Raw genomic sequence first — 14,537 nt, 5'->3', positions numbered from 1 at the left:
ACAATGTGAAAAAGATAAGATTGAAATTAATGCATTCATTAATAGAGATAAAGTTGCAATTAATGCTTGCATTAATAGAAGTGTTTAAAAAATAGTTGTATTTTTGTTGAAAGAAAATGAATTTTTTCATTGCTTTTTTCATCATGAGCCAATAAGATTTCAGTTTAATGATATTTTGATTTTTTATTAAATAAGATGAAAATGTGAACTTTATAATAAATTTTGATCTCAAATTCTGAAATCTTATTAGACAAATTAATTGATTTTAGAAATTGAAGAGATCCAATAGATTTCCTGCCAAAGGCAGGAACTAATAAATCTCTACACGTTTCCAAAACAAAAATAGTTAACCAATTGCATTGTCTCCAAAACGGCATACGACTTTGAATGCATCGCTTCCGAAGACATTATCCCTAGGTTATCGCCCGCCTTTAAATAGGTGGCCATGATGTATTGCACACCATCTCAATCTTTGGGCTGCAATCTGATCATTAAGAATCCTCTCTGCATTTTGAGTTTGTAAAGACACGCAACTCCGAACATGGGAAGTTTGGCGCGCATTAAAATAAGCACAATATTAATGCTTGTTCTTCTCTCCCTTGCAATTGGTTTTCTGGCTCATGTATCGGCTCGATACAACCTCCCAAATACTTCAAACGCCCTTACAAATTTGAGGCAGTCGGCTGCTTCTACCTGCGGCAGCTCTCCGTGCCCTCCCCCACCACCAGCACTACACAAAAAAGTGGCTTTATCAAATGATAATGCAGCTCTAAAAATGGAGGAGTCAACTGTTTCTAGCTCAACCTGTGGCCATTCTCCATGCCCTCCACCACCACCAACATTACTATACAAAGAGGTTGCCTTGTCAGGCCATAATAATCATAATGTGCTCATAAAAATGGAGCAGTCAGCTGATTCTAGTCCCAGCCTCTGTGGCTCCTCTCCATGCCCTTCACCTCCACCACCACGATCACAACTACTCAAAAAAGTCGGTGCTGCTTCAGATTTCTATTGAAACCCGTGTTTCTTTCCTCGTCTATTCTTGTTCCTAAACATTAGTTGCTCCGCATAAATAAAACCTATTGTTTTCTGTGATTATGTCCTTTCATTATTTTGATTCATTCGCTACGGTGCAATAAAACATTGACTACAATTCATCTGTGCTTAGCAAAGCAACCACCTGTTGGTTGGGTCTAATGCTTTCTGAGTAAATCTTGCCTAGAAATGGAAGCATGATAAGCGCCATATACAAGAGTGCCAGTATTCGTAAAGATTCAAAACTAATGCGTTCAAGGCAATAATATATATATGGTAAGGAAGTAATTAAAACATGATAAATGTTATGTTATAAAAAATAAAATAAACAGAGCTAAAGCCATGCGTATAAATGTGCGAATGGAGGCTTTAAACCTTTTTAAAGGTAGAAAGGATAAATGATATGTAGCATTATGGACAAGTCAAACGAATGAATATGAATTATTGGATGTATTTTTTATCATTGATATTTTAATTAAGAAAATAGAAATCTAATGTCAACAATGTGATAACAATTAGGAGAGATCTTCATTATTTAGTAATATATAATAATGTGCATCAATAATATATTAATATTGTCAATAATCACAATAAAGAGTGTTGTCATTTAAATTTATGTATTTATCATATTTCTCAATTATCTTTATGCTTATGTAATATTGAATTAGATATTTGAGTATAATTTATCAATAGAAAAAAAATGTATATAATAATAAGTGCAAAAAGAGTAGTCGTTATTATTTGCAGTCTTAATAACATTGTTATATTGATGCACAAAAATGTTAGTCACATGTTGATGTAAAAGATGATTCTTCAGTAAAATATAATTTTATTTATATGAGTGGGTAAATAACCCTCATACTAAATGTTTGAAAATATGAATAGTGAAATTTATCATGTACAACAACTTTATTTCATACTTTCATGTACTTGCCACCCATGATTTCAAAATTTGAGTTCAACTTTCTTGTTCTAGGTGCTACTTGATAGATGACCATTTATGCTAATTTGGTGCTATCCATTTATACCTTGCCAATAACTCATTTTGAGTGAATGTTCACCTTGAATTTTATATATATCTAGTTAAATTGAACAAGAAATTTATAGAATTTCAGAACTAGGACACATTCAATAGTTCAAGCTAAAAAAAACCTTATTCAAGTATAATTTCAAACTAATATTCAACATTATTTATGGTATTTTCCTCTAGAAAATATTTATGCAATTGGGAGATCTTAATTATCTTAGGTCAAATTATGGTGACAAAGAAGGTCTCATTTGTATATTTGTTTTGGCAATGTTCGGTCTTGAATTTTTTTTTAGAGAATTATTATTGAATGGTTTTCTAAGAGATGTTGTATTAGATAATGAGATAGAGAGGTCCATTTTTTTATTTAAAATTAAATACATAGGTGGGAACTTGAGGGATTCATGATATGAGGAAAAAGATAGATGCGGATTATTGCAAGGAAACAGAAGGAAAAAGGGGTTATAGGTTGCATTGGAAAGAGAAGAGGAAAACTATGTAGCAATGGCAATTTATAATTAGGTTGCTAGCTAGTAAAATTAGATTAGTTTTTGTTCTATATCGTAGCTTGTATAACCAAGGGACCATGAAAAAAAAGAAATAAACAAGCCGAAAACCCAAAAAAAATCATAGAATTATCTTTAGGTTGTGAAGGAGGAAAGCTTAAAGTATATGCAGTTGAGGAAAAGAGAAGAACTTAAAGGAATGAATATTGAGAATAATAAATTGAGAGAGGGGTGTGAAAGGAGTTAATGATAAATTTTTCAAGGGGGTTTTGTACAACTATCTAAAACATCTTAATAATTGTCCTTCCTTCTGATAACGACAATCCTAAAACCCACAAAATAAGGTAGATTGGAAAATCAGATTCTAAAACCAACTAAGGAAGAAAATTTTACAAAGTTTGGCTCTCATCTACTAACATAAAGTTGCGAGAACAATGTAAAACATTACTAATTAAACATGAATGGTTTGTGAGTCCTAGAATTCCTAGTGTGGTAACCAAGGGAACTTATACTAGAGGAAACACCATATCAAGGATGATGAACTATAATACTTCTAAAATATATAAGTTTTTTTAAAATTTAACTGACATGATATGTATTATTTGATTGCTTGGTTGCATGAAATATTTAATGTTACATGATATGAATACTTTGGTTAACATTCAATATTTACATTGCATGTGATCTTCAATAAATCAAAGTTCACTAATACCTTATTTCCTCACAAGGTTCCCTAATATTTCTACTTGAGGAGGACTATCTAATCTACTGTTAGCTTATAAAATATGCACTACATAATATACTCCTACTATACATTCACTCTGATGCACTAAGTAAATGTTCCCAATTTATTACTTCTTCCTTGCTAAAAATAACCAAGACCTAGCAAAATTTAACTTATTTATCAATCCCATGATATTCATGCAAACCTAATCATTGATTACATCCATTCCATAATCAATGATAAATATAACATAATTTAGATCAATTCTATTTTATCTTTAGAGAAAGTGATGCACATTTCTATCTTTAATATCCATAAAATTTCCAAATTATAACAAGGCCTTTTTTTCTAGTACTACCCTCCCTTTTATACTTCTTGAAATTGCATCATAAATTGCATCAATATGCTATTGAAGTTGATGAAAGATCAACCCCATAGCTCCCAAGAATCACCTGCATACAAACACCTATCACAAAAAGAGAGAAGTAAAAGCTATGGAGGCTAGAATTCATAGATCCACAAATGAGACATTCTTGATGAGAGAAAAGAGAAATTACTATTAATCAAAAGTAAATGAATATATTACAAAGAGATCAACCCTTATAAAAGGAGATCAAAATCCTAATAGGCAAATATCCTAGGTTCCATAATAATAACCAATGAAATAATTAATTATTATATGCTTAAATTTTAGCTTAAGTAAACTAGAGACAATAAGTGACATAATAATTAAATAAAAATGATTTAATTAATAAGAAAATATTGTATTACTCTAACACCCCACCTTAAGATAAACTTAGGGAGTAGCTAAAATCCTAGAAACTACTTAAAGGAAAATTGGGTCCTCGCAACAAGGCTTGATGAGATATCCAAGCACAACCAAATCTCTGAAAATAGGAGAAATGGAGAAAACCACATGGGAAAAAACCTACTCCAAAAAGAGATGAAAAGAATGTTCTAGAAGATAGGAACAAAAGGATGACCATGAAGAACACTGTTGAAGCATGAAGCTGCAAATACTGTCAAACTGTTGATCTGAAGAACCTCCATTGTATACAACATGACCAGGTAAAGAAGACTAAGTCTAAAGAGTTGATCAAATAAAGATGGAAGGTCTATTCATGGCCTCCAAAAATAGGAATGAAAGAATGTCTATATGGTAAATGATCCATCTCGAAATGCATAGGTATCTAGCCACTGTAATTGCCTAGTATATAGGATCAAATATTGAATACATAGCTCACTCCATCAAACCAAGAAAGAAATAGAAAAAAAATAACCCCCCTATAATGTTGAGAGATAAGACATGGACACTAAAACTGAATGCAATATTTCCTATAGAAAGAAGAGCCAGGAACATTGAGAGTGCAAAAGAAGTACAAACACCTATAATCGCACATGTTACCGACACATCATGAGGCTAATATCATAGAAGGAACACTCACTTGACAAAGGAAGATGATGAATATGGCAAACATGAAACCCCCCAAGGCACTTTGTAATGTAGTGCGAGTACAACAAAGCACAAAGATGTGCAAGATTTCGAAATGCAATAGAGTGGCACTTTATCTTAGTGGGTTTGCAAAAATACTACAAAATGATGTCAAAACAAAAGAGACATAAGGCTAATCGATCTCCAAACCTAAAATAACTAAGATATCTACTAGAATGCAAAAAAGGAAAAACCTAAATGGGATGTGCCCGGAGTAGAATGTGGAAAATAGATTGCCTCAAGATATGTCTCCCAAAGTGCAAAATAGAACCTCTAAATTTGAATGCATAAATCAAAAACAAAAAAAAATGAAAAGTCCAAATAAACTACACAATCACAATGGGATCGGAACCATATTTTTGACGATATCTCATTTGTGAAAAATAGAGTCTAGATAAGTAATGGCCAAAAATCCACATGTAGGTCAAAAAAGTGTTAGAAAGGCAAAATGACTTTTTTTGCCTTAGGATCTATGCCAAAATATCTCAGAAAGTATGTCCACCAATATCATATATTACCTTGAGAAGTGTGCCAAAAATTAGAAAATCTCTACATCAAGAAATGTGTTAAAAATAAAAAATCATCACCTCAAGAAATGTGAAAATTTTAAGCCTCAAATTTCAACTGTGTCCAAATTGGATGTATTTTATATGAAAATAGGGGTTTTTGGGTAGTCTGAGCTCAACAGTGATGTCTGTTTGGCCTCAAAGTGACCCAAAAATTAGTGACCCCCTAGATTCAATACAAAATAAATCCAAAAAAATGAAAGCCTTCGAAAGAAAAAAAAAAACACAAATCTGAAAGCCAAGCCAAACTTCTCATAAACATAAAAAGGGTATGAAGATCTGGAGCCCTGATACCATGTTGAAGTTGATAAAAGACCAACCTCATAGCTCCCAAGAATCACCTGCATACCAAAACCTATCACAAAAATAGAGAAACAAAAGTTATGGATGTTGGAATTCACATATCCACGAATGAGATATTATTGATGAGCAAAAAGAGGAATTGCTACTAATCAAAAGTGAATGAATATATTACAAAGAGATCACTCCTTAGAAAAGGAGATCAAAACCCTAATAGGTAAATATCCTAGGTTCCATAATAATAATTAATAAATTCACTAATTATTATATGCCTAAAGTTTAGCTTAAGTAAACTAGAGATAATAAGTGACTTAATAATTAAATTAAAATGATTTAATTAATAAGAAAATAATTTATTATTCTAATATATGTCATGTACCTCAGAATCAACTAACAAGTATACATTGACATAAATAAATATGTATTATTTCATCTTAGCATGATACAAGGTACAATATGAACTCCTCAAAGTACAAATATCAAAAAGATCAAATCCATAGTCCATCCATCTGACCATGGATAATACCTTGAAATAAAGTAATTAATTATCCAACCACATGGAACATATAGGGTCATTTCCTTGATCTAGGAGATATATATTAAGGCCTGCATAAGTAGAAGAAACAATGACATACTTAAGGTGGTAAAGCCGTCTGAAGAATTGGGCATGAAACTCAACTAGGAAAGAATCAAGCACTAAGGTCAAATGCTTTGGATGTCATGAGTTTGGCCACTATGTCAGTGATTTCCCAGAGAGGAAGAAGGGTAAGAAGCAGGTGGTAGCTTCAGCAAGTGCAGAAGAACTCTCCAGTAGAATGGAAGATGAGTTTGCACTCATAGCTTGTATGGTTAGCTCAACCTCACAGTGTGTTTGGTATATAGATAGTGGGGCATCATTTCATATGACAGGAGTTAGAGAGTACTTCTCCAGTTACAAGGAGGAGGACACCAACATCCAAATTTCTATGGGAAACTTGTCCAAACTCAACCCTGTTGGGAAAGGGATTGTTCAGTTTCAGAGGGAGAATGGAAAGATAATTCCACTTCATGATGTGTTATATGTGTTAGGCTTAGGTATGAATTTGATTTCTGTATCTATTCTTCAAGATAGGGGGTATAATGTACTCTTAGAGGGACAAATGTGTTGATTAAGCACAAGGATTGGAAATCACCCATAACTATTAGAGTTAGGAGTGGTCATCTTTATAGATTGCAGTTTGATACTCCTAAGGCACTTATGAGCAACAGTAATCCTAGAGATCTTGGAGAGCTATGGCATAAGAGGATGGGCCATATTCATCATGGAGCACCTAGATTGCTTTGTGAGACCGTGACAGGTGTTCTAGAGGTGAGCACAGAGCATGATGATGTATGTAAAGGATGTGTGTTGGGGAAGTTTGCGAAAGCATCTTTTCCAAGGAGTGAGACCAGATCTAAGGGTGTTCTTGATCTAGTACATTCAGATGTTTGTGGACCGATGTCGATAAAATCTCTCAAAGGATATGAGTACTATGTTACTTTTATTGATGATTTCTCTAGAAAGACCTGGATATACTTCTTGAAGACTAAGGATGAGGTTTTCAGTCGATTCCAAGAGTTCAATGCTCTTGTGGAGAAATCGACAAGAAAGAAGATAAAGGTTCTTTCGTTAGACAATGGAGGCGAGTACAAAGGAAATGTCTTCCAAGAGTTCTGCACCAGAGAAGGAATCAAGAGAGAATGGATTGTTCCTTACAATCCACAACAAAATGGAGTTGCTAAGAGGAAGAATCGTTCTATATCGGAGGCAGCAAGAGCTATGCTACATGACCAGGACATGCCCTATTACTTATGGGCAGAGGCGTGTAATACATCAATCTACATTCATAATAGAGTTTCACACAAGGTGCTAGGGAAGATGACACCAGAGGAGGCTTTCACAGGGAAGAAGCCAGATGTTAGTCACTTCAGGATATTCGAAAGTTTGGCATATTGCCATATTCCTGGAGATACATGTATAAAGTTAGATCAGACTGCAAAGAGGGGGTACTTTGTTGGGTACAGTGAGACCTCAAAAGCATACAGGATTTTCATTCCAGTGACTAAAAGAATTATTGTCAGACGGGATGTCAAGTTCATGGAGGACAAGGCATTCAGGAGATCTAGAGATTTGCCAGCAGATGATCAAAGTGAGCAGCCAATAGAAGCTCCAAGACCAAGTCAAGAGTAACAAAGCTCAAGTACAATTACCAGTACAAGTGTAGACTCAGTTAGTGAAGATTCACAAAGTATGGAGCAACAGGTGCAACAGGAAATGCATCTAGAAGACTTAGAGGTTGAAATTCCATCCTCTATAGTTGGCAGCGGGAACCATGAGGTTCCAGATACATAAAGGGATACTCAGGAGTTTGTGGGAGCTCCTAGAAAGAGTACTAGACAGCGAAGACAACTAGCCAAGTTCAATGACTATGCAGCATTGGTTAGTCAGTTGGTAGATAGTGAGCCTTCTAGCTATCGGGAAGCTGCAGAACATCAGGTATGGCAAGATGCTATGATTGAGGAATATTCTTCAATAATGCAGAATGATGTGTGGGAGGTAGTACCTAGACCAACAGATAGGGTTGTAGTTGGATCACGCTGGATCTATAAGATAAAGCACGGTATAGATGGTAGCATCGAGAAATACAAGGCGAGGTTCATGGCAAAGGGGTTCTCTCAAAAGGAGGGAATAGACTATGAGGAGACATTTGCTCTTGTTGCTAGGTATACTTCTATACGAGCTGTAATCTCACTTGCAGCACAGATGGGATGGCAAATCCATCAAATGGATGTCAAGACAGCATTCCTCAATGGTGAGTTGAAGGAGGAGGTATACATAGAACAACCAGAAGGCTTTGTAGCACACAGCAAAGAGACCCACGTGTGCAGATTGAAGAAAGCATTATATGGACTCAAGCAGGCTCCTAGAGCATGGTATGAGCGCATTGATACATACTTGCAGAAAATGGGCTTTGTGAAGATTGAAGCAGATGCTAACCTCTACTACTTGGTGGTTGGGGGTGAGATTCTCATTCTTGTTCTTTATGTGGACAACCTATGTCTTACAGGTTCACTAGGGCTCATAGTGGATTGCAAGAGGAACCTTGCAGAAGAGTTCGAGATGAAGGATTTAGGACTTATGCACTACTTTCTAGGCATGGAAGTGTGGCAGACAGATGGGGAGATTTTCCTTGGTCAAGGAAAATATTGCATTGAAATCTTGAAGAAATTCGGGATGGAGGATTGCAAAGCCATGTCTACACCCATGATCACGAATTGGAGGAAGGTAGATACATCTAAGGAGAAGGATGTAGATCCCACTTTATATAGATAGTTGATTGGTTCGCTTATGTATTTGGTCAATACTAGGCCAGATATAGCATTTGCAGTAAACTCTCTTAGTCGGTTCATGGTTGAACCAAAGAGAATGCATTGGATAGCGGCTAAGCATGTGCTACGTTACTTGCGTGGTACAGTCAAGTATGGGATCAGATATGTTCGAGGTGAAGGTATCAGGTTGATAGGCTATACTGACGCAGATTAGGCAGGAAGTACAATAGACAAAAGGAGAACTTCAAGATGTTGTTTTAGCTTGGGATCAGGAGTTGTATCTTGGTTCAATAGGAAGCAAAAGTCTGTGGCTCTGAGTTCAGCAGAAGCATAATACATAGTAGCTAGCATGGCGACATGTGAAGCTATATGGCTTCGGAAGTTGTTAGTAGCCTTGTTTGGTCAGAAGGTTGAGACTACTGTGATACATTGTGACAATTAGAGTTGCATCAAGTTGTCTGAGAATCCAGTGTTTCATGATAGGTCTAAACATATAGATATCAGATATCACTTCATTAGAGATTGTGTACAAAAGGGAGTTGTTCAGCTACAATATATACCTACAGAGGAGCAGGTAGCAGACATTCTAACTAAGGCATTGGGGAAGGAAAATTTTATCTTCTTCAAAGATAAGTTAGGTGTCCTGCAGAACAGCTTCCTCGCTAAGAGGGAGTGTTAGTTTTGTTAGCTTGGACAGTTGTTTGTCCATATGCTATTATTTAGTATCTAATTGTTTTTGCTAACAAATTGGTTAGAGAAAGGACAATTATTTTTTAAATAATTGACTTCTTTTAGAAGCAACTAGAAACCAATTTTGTTAGGGTTGGTAAGTTGTTTTATATCTCCACCGTCGATTGTAAATCAATGTCGGCCGTTGGTTTACCAATGAGAGTAGTATAAAAGGGGGTCTAGGGGGCATTTGGAGAATATGAAGTTTGGAGAAATGTTTGCAGTGTTAGCAAACAGTCTTGCAGTGTTAGCAAGGGCGCAGTGTTAGCATGGGAATAGTAGTGGGAAATATCAGCGGGATAAATTAGGAGGTTGTCAGAATTCTGCCAGTAAGAGGCAAAGAATTTTGTATCTCTTGATTTTCTGAAATTTAATATAATTTCTCATCTGTAGAACTGGTTTTCCCTTAGGGGTTTTTCCAGGGACAATTTGACCAAAAATATTGTGTTCATTGTGTTGTTTATTTCTTTCCGTATTTTATAAGTGAAGTTGCAGTTGTTTTATTTTTCGATATTAGCTGGAAATTTATTTTCAATAGTTTAATAATCGTTTATGATAAGAGATTAATAATCAGTAAATGCAATAGTTAAATTTTTCACAAGGTCGCCTGCTGGGCTACCTATTTGTGCAAAACAAACCCACACTTAATACGCGCATCATTTCTTCTATGCATTTCTCATTCACCAAGGCCCCGTTTGGTTGCTTGCATAGGAATAGAAAATTAGAATAGAAAAATAGAATGGGAATGGAAATGAGGAATGGGAATAAAAATAGACAATTTCAATCATGTTTGGTGCACTTGGAATTCGACTGGAATATGTTAATCTATTGTTTGGTTGTACAAAAATAGAATAGGAATAAGGTTAAGTTTTGTATTTTTAAAAACATTTTTCCTAAAATAAATTTTAATTTATTATTTTTTTAGTTAATTCATTTTCATTTTCATTTTTTTAAACAAATAGATATAATTTTTAAAAATGTTTTAAAAAAAAATTCAAAAAGTAAAAGTACAAAAAAAAAACAAAAATCGAAAAAAAAAAATTAATAAAAAATATTTTTTAATGGAAAATCGGAATGGGAATGGAAATGGCCTATTCCAATAACAGATATTTTTTGGCATAGACATATGCTCATTTTAGGGGCAAAATTGGAATATGTCTTCCTATTCCCAATTCCGATTGAGCTTACCAAATAGCAAATATAAAACATATTCTAATTTCGTTTTCTTATTCCACTCATATTCCAACAACCAAATGAGGCCCAAACGTTGATCCAGCACTTGGACGTCTACTTCCTTGCACGTCCGTATTGTATTCCGTATCCAGCTTACAATGTCCTCGTCCACTCCATACACGGCCTCGCCCGTAGCCTTCTTACCGCTCACCAGTTCAAGCACTACCACTCCGAAGCTGTACACGTCACTTTTCTCGTTCAGCTTTAGCCTTTCTGCATACTCTACGTATTCGACCACATTTTTGGAAAAACAAAAATACCACTTTCAAAAATCACTCGTCAGAGAAAACTAAATTAGTAGAATCCGGAAATGAGAAATTGTTCAACGTACCAGGGGCTATATATCCATGGGACCCTACGTAAAAGGAAACTGTGTACTCGTCACCAAGCTTGTCAAGCTCTCTGGACATGCCAAAGTCTGCAATTTTAGCCCCCAAGTCACAGTCAAGCAAGATGTTGTTGGATTTCACATCCCTGTGCAGTATTGGAGGGCAGCAGTCATGATGCAAATAGCAAAGCCCTCGTGCTACTCTGAGAGCAATTTGATATCTTATCGGCCATTCCAGTGATCCACTGTGCGTGTGCAAACGGTCATACAAGCTGCCGTTTGGCATGAACTCGTATACCAGCAGCTTAAACTCGGACTCCTCACTTGAAATGCAACAGAGCAGCTTTATGACGTTGCTGTGTCAGATGAGTCCCATTTCATTCACCTCTACTTCGACCCCGTCTTTTTCCTCTTCAGCTTGCTCATCTTTAATTCCGATAAATCTTTTCCCCCTTCTGCTCACATTGTTTCTGGTCTTCTTAACAGCCACCACTTGCCCGTTCTCCAGAAATATCTTGTATACTTTGCCAGAACCTCCGGACCCAATAACATTACTCTCCTTCAAATTTCGGAGGATGTGTAACTCGTCCAGTTGGATCGAATTGAACGACGTTACTTTCCACGTCGGCGGGCTACCCTGCTTCCTGAGAGACCAGACATAGAGACAAATGGAGCACAAGGCCACAAGCGCTATAATTAATAGCGGTAACAGAATGGTCGCTACTGTCCATGATGACAAGTTGCGATGAGAAGAACAGGGAGGCAGCATGACATTCCGACCGCCGCATAGCTTTGAATTGCCCAGAAAGCTCTCCACGTAAGCCGTCCTATCTAGACCCTCTGGAATCGGTCCAAACAAACTATTGTAGGATACATTGAAAACATTTAGTTTCAGGCATCCTAGCTGTGGAGGAATTCTTCCTGAAAGCAAATTGTTTGACATGTCAAGATATGCCATGTCATTTAGAGCTGCAGGGATCTCCCCTGTCAGCCGATTGTGATCCAAATTGAGCTCACTGAGCATCTTCAGCGACATCATTTCTTCGAGTATTTCTCCAGAAAGAGAATTATGATCCAGCTTTATACTGCTTACAGAACGTAAGCCGGCGAGCTCGTGAGGAATGGGACCTGACAACCGATTCTTGCTGGCATCGAAATTCTCAAGCTCTTTCAGCTGCCCAACTTGTGCCGGAAATCTTCCTTCAAATAGATTGTTGCTTATGTTCAAACGTTTCAGCTTCTTCGCTCCACCAATTTCAACTGAAATCTTGCCTTCAAAGTTATTGTTTCCCAAATACAAATATTCAAGATTATCAGAACCCCAAAGCGCAGGAAGAATCTTACAGCTAAGGTGATTGTTAGACACAAGAAGAGCGAAAAGGGAAGGGCAGTCTCCCAAGGAGAAGGGCAGAGTACCATTGAGATTGTTCGAAGAGGCATCGATGTTATAGAGCGCCCCCCCCCCCTATACATTTCAACGTCCCGGAGATGAGAATACGTACCCAAACTCTGCGGCAACCGTCCAGTGAGCTGGTTGTCGTCCACCATGAACAATCTCAATTGCCGCAGCTCGCCTATTTCAGCAGGTATCTCTCCGGTTAGCCGATTGGAAGACAAAATTAGAGAATCCAGATATGTCAGATTGGAGATTCCCTACGGAAGTATGCCCTGCATCTTATTGTCGGTGAGATCAAAACTTCGCAAACTCCTCAGTTGGCCAATGGTGGCTGGGATTTGTCCAGACAAATTATTTTCAGACAGCTTCAGTACTCTCAAATTCGAGAGACCCATTAAACTGCTTGGAATACTTCCTGAGAGCTGATTGCCTGACATATCCAACAACTCCAGCTGAGACAAATTGCCCAAGAATGTTGGAACAGATCCAGTGAAAATATTGTCTGCCAAGTTCAACACTTTGAGGTCCCTCAATTGGTAGATGCGAGCGGGCAGCTTACCAGAAAACTGGTTGGTCGATAAATCGATGATCTGCAAACGCTTGCAACTCAAAAGTTTGCGTGGAAAGGGACCGTTGAAAGCATTGCATTGCAGAATCAACGAAGTGAGATGAGGAAGGGCGCAAATAGCAGCAGTCAAGTTGCCCGAAATAGAGGCACCCGTTATATTAACAGCAGAAACTGCGATGAATGGATCACAAGATATTCCTGTCCATCTGCATGGATTTGGCTGAGCCTCGTTCGAGTTGCTCAACGCATTACGCGTGTCCCTCCAATTCTCATTTTTTATTTGAAGCAAAGTCACCCCGTCTTGCGAAAGGGAAGTACAGTGGGCAAGGAAAAACATAAAGATGAGAATGGGCAAGATTGCCGCCATATGTTTTGCAAACTAATGTCAGAAAAGGCTCGGATTGCAGAGATGATAGAGAAGCTCATGCAGACTTAATGAGGACTTGTAGAGGAATTTTCTATGGCAGCGTCGTGGCGCTCATGTCAGGGAACTTTTCAGTCGCCTTCGATAAAATTTGGAAACATTGAAAAGCGATAATTGAAGGCTCTTTCGTAGTTCTCACGCCTACAAAATTTAGTCTGAGTAGAACAAAAATTTCCAGATTTAGTCAAAGCAATATTTGAAGGCGGCCAGTAAGCAGTTAGCGTGAAAGACCCATTGATGTAATACGGACTTTTGTCCGTTAAAAGGTATCATCGATCGACATCCACTAAAGCTAGGAGGACAAATAGCCCATGAATTTTGGTTTTGTTCGCAGGGTCAAAAGTACACCTCACATTTTTCAACAAAGATAGAGGAAGAGGGGAGGTATATAAATGGTAAGATATAGAATGGGAGAAATATGAAGAAGTAAAAGGTAAAAGGTAAAGATGATAGAATAAATAAATATAAAAGTCATTGATCGACATTCACTAAAGCTAGGAGGACAGATAGTCCATGAATTTTGGTTTTGTTTGTAAGGTCAAAAGTGCACCTCACATTTTTCAGCAAAGATAGAGGAAGGGGGGAGGTAGATAAATGATAAGATATAGAGTGATAGAGATATAAAGAAGTAAAAGGTAAAAGGTAAAAGGTAAAGATGGTAGAATAAATAAATATAAAAGAAGTAGGCACTGAAGAATACAAATAGAGAAGGAGAGATATAAATGGAGAAATGATAAATATGAAGAGAAATAAAGGGATATAAACATATGTGGGAAGGGAAAGGAAAACAAGATAGACTGATAAATATGAGAATGGGAGGAGACTTTGATATAGATTGATAGATATGAGAATGGGAGGAGA

At 36.7% G+C, this 14,537-nt stretch overlaps 1 pseudogene; it reads right to left on the bottom strand.

Annotated features, from left to right (window-relative positions):
- Window positions 1-10,297: 10,297 nt before the first annotated feature.
- On the bottom strand, window positions 10,298-13,619 carry LOC149538306 (uncharacterized; annotated as a pseudogene).
- Between the last annotated feature and the right edge of the window lie 918 nt (window positions 13,620-14,537).

This window comes from Cupressus sempervirens, chromosome 9 (genome assembly GCF_028749045.1).
Source record: "Cupressus sempervirens isolate cs-2001-9-10 chromosome 9, ASM2874904v1, whole genome shotgun sequence".
Lineage (NCBI taxonomy): Eukaryota > Viridiplantae > Streptophyta > Pinopsida > Cupressales > Cupressaceae > Cupressus > Cupressus sempervirens.
This window is presented reverse-complemented; position numbering and strand designations above follow the sequence as displayed.